This window comes from Canis lupus, chromosome 3 (assembly GCF_011100685.1).
Source record: "Canis lupus familiaris isolate Mischka breed German Shepherd chromosome 3, alternate assembly UU_Cfam_GSD_1.0, whole genome shotgun sequence".
In the NCBI taxonomy this organism is placed as follows: Eukaryota; Metazoa; Chordata; class Mammalia; order Carnivora; family Canidae; genus Canis; species Canis lupus.
The window spans coordinates 56,700,772-56,710,811 of NC_049224.1; positions in this window are offsets into that span (position 1 = coordinate 56,700,772).

A 10,040-nucleotide genomic window follows, 5' to 3' on the forward strand; every position below is an offset into this window, starting at 1 on the left:
CACTGTGAGACCTCCCAGCTTTCTCCTAGAAACTTTTTTTCCCCACTCCTATCACACTCCCTGTTCTCCATGTCCTGCCCACACTTGCCTTCCATACCTCCTTCATAAGAAAATCAAAATCATAGCAAATCACAGATCTGAAACAGATCTGAGATCGCTGTGGTATTTTCCATTGTTTCATGGAAACAAATACAAATAATAAATTGTTTCAATCATGTTATTCACATGTTAAAAAAATTACTATAGTAAGGTTGCTTAGAGCCAAGGTCAAGGTTGCCTTAGTAGAGCCTTGATCATTTGGAAGACTGAGTTTATTTACACATGTGCGTGCACACACACAGACACAGAAGAGATCATTTAAATATACTATATTCCAAACTCCAAGGAGACTGGAGGGAATACTCATATAGTGTTGAGAAAGAATAGAATAGTGAGAACTCTTTGAGATTTTGTTACTTATAAGTCATGGCCTTCCTTGTGCCACGCACCGAAATTCTCTGGTCCTCTGTAAATGGAATTGAATTATGTCAGAGCACTCTTTGAATTTCGTTTTGAGAGCCACCATGATGGTGGAGAAATAAGACACATGCTGTGATTTCCAAAGACTTGAAATCTCCTGTGTTTGGTTTCTCAGGCTTCACCATCCCCTCTTTATCGTCCCTGAGTCATCTGAGCCACGGTTTCTGCAGTAGCAGCAGGGGCCCCAGGATCACACAGTGAGAAGAATGCCAGCAATAATATCCATGCCCGTGTCTGTACCACCATTTTCCATACTGTCCCAGGATGTATTTTGTAGGTGTCTTTAAACAGCAGGTGCATAATTGGTCCATGTGGATCAGTCATTCTTGATAAGTGCTTCTGCTGCTTTTATAAAGTTCAAGTTTTAAGCAGTAATGATACATATACACTGGAGGCATCATGTACTTTTTTAAGAAAGGCATTCATATTATGCCCATTCCAAAAATTAACGTAGCACCCTTGTCCCTTGTCATGTACAGTTAGAAAGAGAAAGAAGAGAGGAATCTCCTCACTCCCATGTTCACTGCAGTGTTAGTCATAGTAGCCAAGATACAGAAACAACCTAAGTGCCTGTCATTGGATGAATGGATAAAGTGTGATATACTTTATATATATATATCACACTTTATATAAATATAATTATATATATATAAAATTTTATATATACTTTATATATAAATATAAATATAAATTTATATATATATATAAAAATGTAATATCACTCAGCCTTAAAAAAGAAGGAAATCCTGATACTAATGACAACATGGATGAACCAAGAGGAAATTATTACACAAAGTGGAATAAGCCAGACACAGAAGGACAAACACTGCATAATCTCACTTATATATGGAATCTAAGAATGTTACTTCTAGAAACAGAGAGTAGTGCTGTAGTTTTGGGGGGCTGGGGGTGATGCAAATGCGGAGATGCTGGCCAAAGGCCACAAACTTCCAGTTATAAGATGAGTATGTTCTGGGGATCCCATGTAAAGCATTTTGACTATATTTAATAATGCTCTATTGTCTACTTGAAATTTGCTAAGAGAGTGGATCTTAAGTGTTCTCACCACACACAGATACAAGAAAGGTAACTGTATGAGCTTATGGATATGTTAGTTACCTAGATCGTGGTATCATTTCACAGCATGTAGGTATATTAAAGCATCACATTGTACACCTTAAATATATACAATTTTTATTGTCAATGATATTCCATTAAAGCTAGGTGAGGGTAAGAGGGCATAGGATATTTATCTGAGAAAAAAAGAAAAAAAAGAGAGAGCTCCTAAGTTGAACAATCAGGTGGGAAGAGCAAAGGCTGGAAGGGCGTATTTTACTATCAAAAAGAGTGGATCATTACCAAATGGTTCATTATTATTATTTTGACCCAGTAAAGTATTGCATGCACTCAGTGGACCCTTTGCAAATCACTCCCCTGATCAAGAGGTCAGGTGAGGACTTTACAGAATGGCACCTAGAAAGCCACCACAGGTAAAAATCTCTCCAAAGATGTCTGGCACATTTCTATCTGTGTTGTTTTTAGATTCACTTCAACTTTCTGGGTATGATTTTTCTCATGTGAAAAATGGAGATACAGATAATTGTTTCAACTTCCTGTCTGGATTTTCATGAGGATTGATTGCCCATGAGTGGTATCTGTATGCAAAGTGAGAGGAATGATGTTAAATGCGCAAAGGGAAGAGCTCCACTTGGCAGGTAAACAGCATTGCCCCCATATTGTTTTACAATCACATGTGAAATTGTGGCTTTCCTGGTTTACTTGTGGCCATTTAGGAAGACAAGTGAAAGAATGAAAACATTTTTAAAACAAGGGAAGGCTTTAATGATTTCCCATATAATTTCTTCATTGTAATATAAGTGCACTTTAGCCCAAAAGGAAATTTATTTGTTTATTTTTGGCAAATTGACTTCAAGCCTATGAATTCCTTTTTCTCTTTAAAATAGATACTTTTGACAAAACATCTGTAAATCTGCAAACAGAGTTCATTAGAATATTAGGAAGCAACTGTCAGGAAATTAACATTTAAAATAAAAATTGTGTTTTGTTTGGGAAAAAGAACAATGGCTTGAGCAAGTCTTGCCATCTCTTCTGGTTCCCAGATATAAAGACCAAAGAACCATGGCTGTGAAGTCTCAATTTTCATCTCCTTTTGGCCTAGGCTTTTTTTCCTGCTAGCAAAGAAGTCACACCAGTTGTGAAGAAAAAAAAAAAAAAAGCTGCCTTTATTATCTGTGACTTTTTTAAACTTCAGACATGCTTTTCACAACCATAGTGACTTAATGGAGTCTAACAACCAATTAATGGCTTTAAAACCAGCGGGGATCCTGTTCTGCCCCATAACCTAAAATGAATTATTGATAGATGCTTTCAGCCCTATGTCCCGTCAGACATTTCAAAGTCAATGTCAGCCTCTGCATTTGCTCATTCATTCTCTGCTGAGGTCAAGATTTGTGAAGCAGTGCTCTCCCAAAAGAAAAAAAAAAAGAGAAGAAGAAGGAGAAGAAGAAGAAGAAAAAAAGCCAGCTCCCTGCAAGGTGTGGAACCAGACATAATTGGCCTCTCTTTAGACCAAATCTCAGTAAGAAATTCTCAGCCTCTACGTGCATTAGTGGGATCAGTGGCATTATTCCCTCAAAGCAGTTGGAAATCTGCACATTTTGAAGGGAATGACACTGATGAGTGCACTTATAATTACAACAACAGCTTTCCACTTAGGCTCATGTTTGCTTTCGTTTGGTCTTGGAACAATCCTGCGAGGTGGGCAGGGCGGGGGTGTCATTGTTTGCATCCAATACTGAGAACGGAAAACCCTGAAATCCTGACTTGTCTGGGCTTCCCTGGCTCCTTTTCTTTCCCCCTCTCCTGCTTCTTCTCTGCCTCCCTCTTTACTGAATTTGTGCAACAGGCATACAATTGTTAGAACTCTGCTTGACAACAAGACAGCTCTAAAAAGGTGTCTTTTAATGACTCAGGTTTCATGTCACTCTGCTATAGCAATCTCTGAATTAGCCATTTCTTAGCAAAATAATTAGTACATTATTAAAGTGTTCCTTTCAAATGTTTTAAACTGGTGGCTTCATGATAAGAACACAATAAAATATAATGGATAAATATGTGGTAAAATAATAACCTTTAGAAAACCTCCAAATAAAAAGCACTTAGGGTCATGAAAATCTTTTATACACATAGTAAAAAACTTTGAAAAATCTCTTACTTCAAAGCAATCTCTTAAAAAGGAAGAAACATCAATCACTGCTTAATACCCGTATGTGTATATACTTTCTACATGTTATTATGGTATTTTATTTTGCTCTTTAAAATTAATTATATCCATAATATATTTTCTGGGATGTTACATACTTTTCATAATTACAATGTTAATGAGTAAATATTATTTCATTTAGATCATTTCCCAAAATTAATTACTCATTTCCTTATTATTGGCCATTAAGGCTCTTACTACTTTTTTTCTATAATAAGTAATGCAAGAGAAATGTTTTCACAAATGTAAAATGTTCATTTATTTGAATGATTTCTCCTGATACCTAACAGGAGTGACGTTATAGGATCAAAGGCTGAGACTACTTTCCTGCATTTGTCTTCGTTTTCTACACAGGTTTCTCCAGTTTGAGCATGGTAACGCCAGCAGTGTGTGTGCATCAACACCACCTCAAAAACACCACCGTCAGTTGTCATCATGTTTTGAAATGAAACATGTATATGCATTCTTAATCTGTATCAAGTGAAAACATGTCATCCCACCATTTATTTTTTCTTTTCAAATTTTTATTTAAATTCTAGTTAGTTAACAAACATTGCAACATTGGTTTCAGAAATAGAATTCAGTGGCTCATCACTTACATACAGCACCCGGTACTCATCACAGCAGGTACACACCTTAATGCCCATCCCCTATCTAGCCCATCCTCTACCCTCCTCCCTCCATCAACTCTCAATTTGCTTTCTATTATTAAGAGTCATCATGGAACCATTTTGAACAACATGATATTGTCACATGGAGAAACAATTCAGGGAAACGAAATAGACAATCCAGAAATAGATTAAAAAAATAGAACAGATTTTATTTCATATGGGGGGATCTAGGGGGAAAAATTGATTACTTGGTAGGGAAGAAAATGTGAGTTATTTTATAGATTCAGAATAATAAATATTTTAGGTACAATTTAGAACAGAGAAACCATAAGGTACTGGTAAATTTAATTACATACAAATACAAGATTTCTGCATGACAAAAACCACTAGAAGCAAAATGAGAAGACAGGTAAAAATGAGAGGGTAAATTGTTGCAAATGACATTACACACACACATTCCCTACTAATTTCCCTAAAGCATGACTAGCTCATTCAAATTCACAAGTAATGAAATAAAATCTCAGTTAAAAAATGGACAATGGATATAAACAGACTATCTACCCAAAATAAATATAATTGAAAGGGGGTATAAGAAAACTCTCTGTACTATCTTGAAATTTTTTCTATGTCTAGAACTGTTCTAAAAAATAAAGTTTACTTTTAAAAAAGTTAAGGAGTGCCAACTTGCAGCCAGTTTAAGCTAGCATCTGTATCATAATCTTTATGGCCAGTAGCTCATGTCCTGGCCAAATATGAGCTATAGATTTACATCTATAGATACATCAAAATTCATATCTGTATCCTGTTGTATCTGTTTCTCTGGAGAACTCTGACTAATATAAATAAGTTAGGGCAAAGATGTCTGTTATCATCAATTCTATTTGACATTGAATTTGCAGTACTAGTCAGCGCAGACAAAACAGAAAAAGAAAATGAAATAGGGATAAGGATTGACAAGAAGCCTAAGCAGCTGCCCTTGTGAATGTCAGAAGAGTATCCATATCCAGTGCAAGAGCCGAGCTCCATAACCAGGCGGTATGGATTTGCATTCCAACTTCCTCATCCATCACCAGCTGTGTGACTCTGGGCAAGTTGCTAAACCATCCTGGGCTGCATTTCCTCATGTGCAAATTGGATAATAACTCTGTGCTTCATAGGATTGTTAAAAGGACTGCATATGGTCATACACGTAAAGAAAGCATGTACTACATTTGTGAGAAATGTTTGGTATTATCAGGTATTATAGCTCTAAACATTGACCCCCTCCTTTTGTTGCTTTTAAAATATTGACCCTCTCTTTGGTTCTTCTGTTAATTTGATTCCATCCTCTTTTTGTTTTATACCCAAAGACTACAATTTTTGGCTCCACCACAGCATTTCCTCTTGTTCTCCTAATTGTTAAGTTAGGTTTACAGTGACTGGTAGGCTCCCAGGGCTGTGCCTTTCCGTGCTATACATTTCTTAACTGATTTTGAAAACTTTTTTCAAAAAGTCTATCTTTTTCACAGAGAGAAAGGGAAGGCAACAAATATTTTAAAACTCCAACAACAAAAATTTCACATAGTTATTCATCTGGGTTGACCAATCAACCTACTGGTGTAGCTAGTTTATTAACTCTAAAAGGGTCTGGTCAATAATATTTTATCTCTGAAAAATAATTCATAAATCATTCTAATTTTGAGAAATAGCAACAACTCCTTTAACAGGGAAATTGGAAAGATTTCATCACAGAGCACATTGACTAGCGGGTTCCGTGGCAGAGGGGCCCACAGTATTGCTGAGCAAAGAGCCCACACACAGAGCCCCAGGCTGCTTGCAGATTCCCTCTCCTCAGACTCCTGAGGGTTGTTTGTATCTAAGGGGGCTGGTCAGCCAGCTGGGAGACAGGACTTTCTACTTAAGAACAAATGTCTCACTGGGTTAGAGTCCTTTCATCTCAGAAGACATTTGGCAGGGTTTGACATTTGGCTACCCAGATATCTCAGAGACAACCTTTTATCAGAGGGTCCATCAGCAAACTTTATGGGGCTGTATGATAGACATCTACGTCAATATCATTTATTTTTCAAATGTAAGAGGGTTTTGTGTGTATGTGTATTTATTTGTTTCCCTCCCCCTGCTCTCCCAACAGACTCAGTACTTGAGACTTCTTTTTACATCCACAAAACAACCAGATGCTAAGGAGACATAAGAGGGTAAAAGGAGCATGGTGAACACCTAGCTGACCCATGCTGAGTTCTCACTGTCCTGGAACAAAAGGTCATTCTCCCCACAGCCCGGGTGTTAGGAAGGTCTCTGGGAGACCTGGCTGGAGGTCATAGAGGAGGAGCACTTCTCAGAACCACAGGTGCAGAACCCAGGAGCACTGCCACTGGTGTGTTGGCTCTTGACAGGCTCTGCACTGGGGCGGAAGCTACTGGCAGGAAGGAGGAGGCACCATCAGATGTTTAGATGTCTAGGAGTCTGTGGTAGATGCAGGAGAGCCATTGTGTGCTGAACTGTAGACCACAGTGAGTGCTACTTTTAGTTAGGAGTGTTGAGTGGAGGAATCAAGACCAGAGATGCAGGCAATGTCCCTGTGCATGATGACCTCCAGGAGGACGGCTAAGAGCACCCCTGATGGCCACAGCCCTGTCCCTTCTTGCAATCCCTAGAGGCAGGCTGAGCAAGTAAAACCAGGACTCATGGCTGGATGGCAATTCTTAGATTCAAAGAGGCAGGCACACACACAAGGACCAAATATGGCAGCAGAGGGACATCATGCATGCAGATGAAGCAACCTGACAAAGAGAACAGTTGCCACCCAGAGAAAGTCAAGAGGGTCCTGATAGATTTGTTAATATTCTCTGAGAGATGACAGCGGATGCTGCATCTATATAAAAAAAAATCATTTAGAAAACTCAGTGGCTGATAAAAACAGCAGAAAAGACACAGCCAAAGACCAAATTAATAAACTGCATGTTTAAGCCAAATGGAGTCCCCAGAATGCAATGCAAAGGGACAAGGAGATAGGAACTGTGTCAAAAAAAGTCATAGAGAAGACAGATTCAGAAGCCTCACTATCTACTTAATAGGATTCCTGAAAGAAAACAGGGAGAAGTGGAAGGAAAAAATATTCAAAGAAATAACAACAGACAGAATTTAATCTCCAGGAAAGCCTGTGATGATTCTCAGTTCTCTGGTTTTTAAATTAATCAGCCCAAGGACCTAAAGTAGAAAAGTGATCTGCAAGAAGCCTAGAGCATCCCCATCTCTGTTTACTGACCAGTAGGCAGTGACACTTGGCAGCAGAATTCTTGGTCTCTCGGAAAGTATGTACCAACCTGAGGGCCAGCGTGGAGTGGGAAGGGCCAGCAAAGGCTGAGGGTAGGACGCTGAATCCCCATCTGCTCCGGCATCTGCTCACCCAATGTTTATTTAGTATCTACTATGTGTCAGACTTTGCAACCAGCAATAAGTTGGGTTAGTCCCTTGCTCTCACTGAGTTTACCTTCTAGCCGGACAGACCAGCAGTAAACAAACAGAGGTGTGACATAATTTCGAGTAGTGACAGCTGCCTTAGAGAGAAGGCAAGCAGACTTAGGAGACTCTGGAGTTCTGGTAGGTTCATTGTCAGGAAAACCTCTCCAGGAGATATTCGAGTGCATCCTTGAAGCCTATGAAAGGTTGTGCACATGAAGACCCAGGGAGCAGCGTCCCAACAAAATGAATGGCAAATGCATGGCCAGCACGATGCGTCTGAGGAATGGTTAGAAGCTCCTAGACTCAGTTTCTGCATCTGTGAAAATGTGGATGATATTGGCACCTAACTTGTAAGGGCTTCCTGAGGATTACACAGCATAATCTATGAAAAGCCAATAGCACACTTCCTGGCACATAAAAAATCTCTAATAAACATGGACTTTCATCTTCATTATCTTTGCCTTGAATAGTTTGTAAATTAGCTCTGAGCCACACACTATTCCTTGATGCTTAATTTCTCCAAGGCTGCCTTGTTAAGAATATGCAATTCGTATCATTAATATGCTCTTCTCCCTCCAGGGAGCTGGTCTTCAAACAGTTCTTTGCTGTTGACTGACAGCCTCACGTGTCCCTCTGGGCCCGTCAGGCTCGGGCTACCTGAGGTGGTAGCCTTGGGGCTTAGCCGGGTCTCCCCACCATCAGCTCTGCTCATGCGGTTTACTTCTCCTTCTGAAGACTCTGCTCTGGGTATTCTGAGACCCAGACCCCAGTCCTAACTCAGTAGCTCTCTGGTCTTTCCTGGATTTCCTCAATTGCAAAATAGACAACAAAGTTTTGGTGTCATTGATGAAAGGCCGAGACGTGACAAGAGCACCAAACAGCTTAGCAGTGATTATCCCCTACCACGGTGTAGCTATGCATCCGCAGATTCCTGCAAACATCCACAGAGCCCTTCAGTTCTCGAGACAGGCTGCTTCATGCCATGTCACTGCTACTCCAGACTCGTTCACCACCTGGTCTGCACCCACACGTAGGCCCCATGAGGCAAGGCCCTTGGTTTCACTCAGTGCCCCATTGGGGTGAAAGTGAGAGCTTTTACTCCCTGTCTTCATGTTTTCAGGGGAGAACTTGACCTCCCAGGATGAGGCAGTTTTAAATAACATTTATAATTTTTTTACCACCTTCCTATCCTTCCAGTGGTGATAGTAGAAAGTGTGTGTGTGCGAGTCTGTGCATGTGTGTGTATGCACGTGTGTGAGCATGTGTGCATGTGCGTGTGTGCACATGCATGTGCATTGTACATGTGTATGCATGTGTGTATGTGTGAGTGTGGTGTGATGGCTCTTCAGAAGTCCTTCATATATCAACCTGTCTGGAGGACACAGCCCTTCTTCACCTTTCCATGACATTCCCTGGCCAGGGCAGGTGTTGTTCCTGAGAAGCTGTGAGGAGGAGGCAGGAAGCTGGCGGCTTAGGGAGGTATCCTCAGCTCCACCGCAGGGAAAATGCAGGAGCCACGTCTCTATCCTAGTGCTTCTCAGTCCCGGCTGTTCTTCTACTTCTGAAAAGCCCTGAACTAATTGTATGGAACACACCAAAGCACCCTATGGGTGATGTTGCCCCCTCCTTCGTATGGAGGAAGAACTGGAGCTCTGAGCTGAGACCTAACTTATTCATGGTCCCCGAGTGAGTAAGACTAAGTACCTTGGTCTGGTCTGATCCTAAAGCTGGTATCCTCAAACCCCCCAAAGCTCAGGCTCCTGGACTCTCAGAGGAGAGCACCGGGGACCAGAAGACTTTGGTCGTGCAGCACTTTCGTGTTACTGTCTGCAAGTCATTTCATCTCTTTGGGGTCTGATTTCAAATCTGGGCTTTACCACATCCTAATTCCACAACGTCCCAGCTGTGAGACCAGAAGCCAATTGTGAAATGGGGACAATTATAGTTTCAGCTGTGAAATGGGGACAGTTATAGTTTCCATACTGTAAAATCGCTGTGACGGTTAAATGAATGAACATGCACTAGGCATTGAACAGAGCGCTCAGTGAATAGTTCCCAGTAAACATGAGCAAAGATGATGGTTGCGGTGACACAGGAGCAGACACGATGCTGTTTGGAACGTGACCTTCTGGTGGCCTTTCATTGCCAATACAGAATAACATCCT